This window comes from Sinocyclocheilus rhinocerous, unplaced genomic scaffold (genome assembly GCF_001515625.1).
Source record: "Sinocyclocheilus rhinocerous isolate Xijiao unplaced genomic scaffold, SAMN03320098_v1.1 scaffold3377, whole genome shotgun sequence".
Classification (NCBI taxonomy): Eukaryota; Metazoa; Chordata; class Actinopteri; order Cypriniformes; family Cyprinidae; genus Sinocyclocheilus; species Sinocyclocheilus rhinocerous.
Window position 1 is genome coordinate 530,506 of NW_015654499.1, and position 6,018 is coordinate 536,523.

Genomic DNA, 6,018 nt, shown 5'->3' on the forward strand with positions numbered 1-6,018 from the left:
CAAAAAAACCCCCCCAAAAAAACCACAAAAAAAAACATTGCATCAAGGGTTCAACTGTAATGTTAAAACTCCACTTAGAGAAGTAGATGCTTGAAAAAAAAAAAAAAGTATTTATTCTGTCTGATTCTGCAGGTGCTACGAACAAAAGAAAGAATGCTGAATAGCAACAGCTGCTGTCAACACATTTACGTCACAACACAGTACATTAGCAGAGATTAAAAAGGTTTTAAACTTGTTGCCTGGCAAATACAAAACACAAAAAAATATAAAAAAAAAAAAAAAACTGTTAATAATGTAAAAAAAAAACACATCGTCGGCTGAACACAACGCATGCAGAACTAAAGGCGATTTAAAAAAAAAAAAACATTGTGCAACTCATTAAATAAATTCTGTACCATGGTAAGCTGACCATTTTCATCACATGAATTGTAGCTGCATTAACCTAGGTCTTTGATACTATACCATCTAATGAACTGAAATATCAAGCTTTCAACACACCAATTCTATTCTAGAACTAACCGAGTGACTAAATTGCTGTGCAGTTTGGTGATAGCCAGATTCAGAGTGTCACTGACGCAATAAATAACAAAAGACAGACACACGGTCACTCAAAGTAAGCTATACTGAAATGCACACTAAAACATTTATTCATGAGACCCCAGTCCTGTTTTCAGCTGTCGTAACATATCTAATATATATTCAATGCAGAGAGTTTATTTCAGACTGGCACTCTTCCTCTGAGAAGCCTTATGGGCTTCGGTCATACTTCATCGAGGATATAAATGTCAGATCATGTACTGTGATCTTGAATGATCCAAATATTGTTAGGAAATCCCTCTTGATTCAAGCATTGAATAGAGTGCAGGAGTGATTCATGTCTGTTCTGAGTGGAGAGGGCTATAATCATAAAGCGAGGAGATTATTTTAAGAGGCAGCCGGCAGGAGGTACAGACAAGTCTGAGCTTGCTCACTGACTGAGAAACTAGCTGTAATGACAGAGTATTTATGATCTCAGGCCAAGGGGCTCTGTTACACAGTGTTTTTTATGAAGTCACTACTTGTAAGGCAGTAAAAAAGCAGGATCATTAAAGCAGTGTACATGTGTAATTATATGATGGATTTCCATTGACCCAATTTCTCTGCTGTTGAATTTAGTTTTTTTTTTTCTTTTTTGCATTAATTTATATTAATTTAATTTATTTGTTTACCAACTGACTTTTTATTTATAGTATCATCATGGTATACACATGAAAAGACAATGTCCCTTTAAATAGCTTTAGTTGTATTAGTAAGCTTGTACACTGTTAAAAAAAATCCATAAAAATAGGGCACAACATACTGTATTAATATGAAAAAATTAAATTTTTTCACAGGTGTTTTACCTGTATTTAGAATTTTGCACTTCACTGTGTTGTATTTTATGGATAACGGAAATGTCCGTAAATTACTAGAGAATATACTGGCAGAAAATTACCAGTACATTTTCTTTCCCCCTACATTTTCATGTATTAAAAACACAAAATATTGTGACGTTATAAAGTAAAATAAATAACTGTCTTTTATATTGTAACTGTAAAAAACTAATACAAATTATTAAAACACTATCTGGAAATATTCACTTTGAATTAAGTTAAATTTTTTCCCAACCAACTATTAGAAAATACACACAATATCCACAATATGTATAAATTTGTAAACTTAGCATAAGAGAAACATTTCCAATTCAATTCATAAATTTATTTATTTTACTAAAAGTATCATTTCAAAACACATTAAAAATATTGTTAAATATTAACGACTAAAACAATAAATAAATAAATACATTTGATGAACACTCTAACTTTGACAGACCTAATTAAAAATCTAATTAGTTCTTAAAATATTTTTAATATACTTATATCTAATAAAATATTTATCGCTCCATTTTGTGCAGCTATCTATACCTTTAAAAAAAACAGTTTGATTGTATTTTATCTACTGAATCTGGCAAGCCACAGATTCAAAGTAACTTCTCCAAAAGTGAATCCTGGCAATGGAAAGCATTGGGAAATTGGCCCATTAATTCAAGCTGAATGCTACTGTATGTGAAAGAGAGACAATGGCAATGTTTTATTGAGCAGAAGCCAGATGAGCCAGGGAGATTAAACGCGGCGTTGATTTCAAAACCGCCTCACAAATCCTTATTTTACGAGCCCTCTTCCACAGCGGACTGGGATTTTGGAGCAGCGCGCTACTCCTGTGTGTGTCGTATTTATCCCCGTACATTTTATAATGCCTTCTCTCGTTGTGGAAGGAAGATCAACCGAGAAAGAGGATAAATCTTGTTTGTGGTCTCCTTTCAGCAGTTTGCTCTTCTAAGTCAGCGGCTGACGGGTTTACAAGGGTTTTGACGGGCGTGAGACTGAGTTTTCTTAGTCTGTGAACGTTCCTCTTTTTACAGGGTTGCGCTGTGTGAAGGTGATTGTTCCTCTGAGACCCTGACGCTCAAAGAGCGGGAACACGGTAGCGCTGTGGAAGCGTCTCACAGGAGGAATCCAGAGCAGTAAAACCTACATTTACACAGAAACGCATGATCCAGAGGCCCTCGTTTATTAGGACTACACCACAATGTTTAGACACAACACACACACTTTAAATCATGTCCTTCTCCTCCAGAAGAATGTGGCCTGGAGAGGAGGAAGAACATGCCGGGTGGCCCATATCTAACTCCCTCCACTCGGGCCACAGATTCTTCTCTGTTAGGACATACAGCTGGCCCTTTAGACCTTTGTGTTCAGTATGAAACCACTGTGTCTTAACAGCATTCATGGACTATTTTCTATCTGCTATCTATCTAGACTTCATGGTCACACGCTCACTCATTTAACTCAATGTATTATAATGAGATCTTTGGAGGGTGATAAAAACTCAGCTGAGCCCCAAATATGGCTCCTCGGGGTCGCGTAGTGCTTATATTCTGAAATTAGATTGGCGCAATTCACATGCTCATTTATCACTATCAATAGCAATGTAAGGGAACAAGAGAAGTGACCATTAAATATATTGGGAAAAGAACAGAGTTACGCATAACAACTCTTCTTGCGTTTAACATGGTCTTCAATTGGCTCTAGTAGTAATATTGTAGAAAGCCAAAGCTAATTTTCTCCATCTGCAATTCACCTAAGGGAGCACTAAGAATGCTAAAAGATCAACAATAAGAAAATATAAATATGTAGAATTTGTGTTAAACAGGATACAGCGATACACCAAAGGTTTGAACAGAGGCCCAACATGAGTAAGACTCACAACCCTTATCTGAAAGTTCACATGCTAATGCGAAGTCTGGCGCTTTGCTGGGCTAGACCAGAAGTTTTCAAACTGGGATCCAGAGAGTCAAAAGGGACTTCAAGAGCATTCTAGGGGGTCTGTGGAAAATTTGACGAAAGGATTTGACAATTTATTTTTAGGGCTGTCAAAGTTAAAACTGCTTTGAAGCAATATATAGTGTGCAAAGCGCTATACAAATACATTTGAATTGAAAATGTTTTTCTTCATATAGCTTCAGTAGTTTGTATATCATAAGGGGAAGAGAAAGAAACGCTGTCAACTTCATACAAAGTAAACGTTTTGCAGTCAACATTTATTTAATTCTAAACAATATAAAATATCAATATTTTACATATTACATTAATATATAAAATAGTATTTGTAAATATTATATATATATATATATATATATATAAACTTAATGTAAATGTTTTCAAGATAATATTTTAATAATTTGTAATTATTAATTTATATTTATTAATTTACAATAAATATTTAATATGAAATAAATACATAAAATATTAGTATTCCTAAACATTACATAAAAATATAAAACAGAATATATCTTAATACAAAGTAAATGTTTTCCAGACAACATTTTAATAATTTGTAAACAATATTTGTATCTGGAAACGATATAAAAGGCAACTATTACATTTAGCAAAGAACACCTTACACTTTTTCCTCACATTTGGAGGTACTTGATGTCAAAAAGTTCATTTTAGATTCTTTGAAGATTCCTTAAAAATGAATTTGCCCACATTTATTGACCAAATAAAAATATTAAAATACCCCGGTTCAGTTCAGTGCTCGACTTGCAATAAATATTAGGGACATAATCTATTTACTGAAGCGGCCAATTACCAATGTGTTCTTAAACTTTAATAATGTGCCCCCTCAAATAGAAATAAGCACTGTAGCAGTGTTATGCAGTCAAAGGTGTGCACACCACATTAACTGCCTCTGCTCTTTGCCAAGCAAAACCACTTACACCAGAATCAACAAAACATATTCATCAGCCCACATTCATCAGCCCTGTAATCTTGCTCAGGGTGACGAGGTAACAAGAGCGCACTGGATAATAGCCAATTGACAAGTGTTTTGTGGTCATGTTCTTTGTGTTTAGTAGCTTTTGATACTATAGGTTAGCGATTATAGGCTTTTCTCTGCCTACCCCTGACAAAAGTGCTGTTTTTAACCAGGATCCTCGGCACAAAAAGACATTCAAATTGATTCGAAGCTGCAAGCTGGATGCTCTGAGCTTTAATATACTGACTGGAGGTGATGAATCACAGCTAAGCTACAGCTAGCACGCTAACGGCCCAGCACTATGATAACAAACACAGTTCTGTGTTATGGGTCATAGAGGCATTGACATTCATTTCCCTGAAGCTGAATAACCGACTCGCTGGCCTTCACAGCGAGCAGCACTGGGACGGAACGGCGGCCATGCTTGGTTCCCTCGCTCCTGGCTCCACAACACAGAACGGAGAAACAAACAACGCTTTGATTGAAACGCACACGCATAAGTGATCGGTCTTATTAAATGACGTAGAGGAAATTTAGTGGAACTGCGTGCATAAATGGCCACATTGATTTGTCCATTGTGATTTATGCAATGCAATATGTTATGAGCACTGAACATGTTTGTGAATATTCACACACTCCCACACATGCTCGCGGATAAATATCACCCCTTCCTAACACAAATCTGCTCAACATATTCAAGGCTAAATTGACCTAGAGTGTTTTTACCATCATAAGACACCTCAGTTTAGAGAAATTTCCCAGAAAGAGAGGTTGTGAATATAACAGAGATAAAAATAGAGAGAGAGAGAGAGAGAGAGAGAGCACCAGGGAGAAACAAGAGACAGCGGAACTCAATCAGAGCCGGGTCACGAGGGTTCAGGGCTGCAATACAGCGTCTGTGCAGTGCTGAAAAATGTGAGGTGACAGTTCATTTTCGCTGGTGACAGTCTTTGTCGCTCTCACTCGCCTGCTCGCCCTGCCAACAGGAACAGTGCCGGCAACCGTTGCCCTGACAGCAGAGGAGGTGGACCTTATCTCATGACTGGGCTCCGCAGAGACCAATTGGAGGAGCCGCACTGGTCTGTGATGCTCAGGAGAGAGAGAACGAGGACGCAAAAATCACAGCAGAAAGGCTTAAACGAGAGTCTGCGAGAGGAGCGCACAAACAGATTGCCCTCACAGGCCTTTTACTGCTGCATCAGAAAGAGTCAAGGATAGTTATATGTCAAAGAAAATCTGCACGTTTAATTGTCTTAAAGGAAAAGTTCACCAGTAAATTAAAATTCTGTCCCCATTCTGACTTTTTTTTTTTTTTTTTTGATGTTTCAAATGTTTTTGTCAATTTAATGAAAGTCAATGAGGTATTAAAACAACAACACTGGAGTGAATACAGTGTAGTTGGTGTAAATATTTATATATAAAATACATATAAATAAAAAATATAATATATACATCATACATAATATCTAATTAGCAAATACATAAATCTAATCTTCATTTATAAATCATATATTTATATATTATAATACATAGATATGAATAAATGTATTTATCTAAAAATAAATATTCACATGTATAGTATGAGACAAATGTATAGATGAGATATATATGTAAATAAATGTATATATATGTTTGTAATATATGTAAGGATATATATATATATATATATATATATATTTTCTC

General features: G+C 35.5%; 1 long non-coding RNA gene across 1 annotated transcript in view; it reads left to right on the forward strand.

The window, feature by feature from the left end:
• LOC107717224 (uncharacterized) overlaps positions 1-6,018 on the forward strand; it is a 14,798-nt gene that overhangs the window by 8,559 nt on the left and 221 nt on the right. The window lies entirely within an intron of this gene.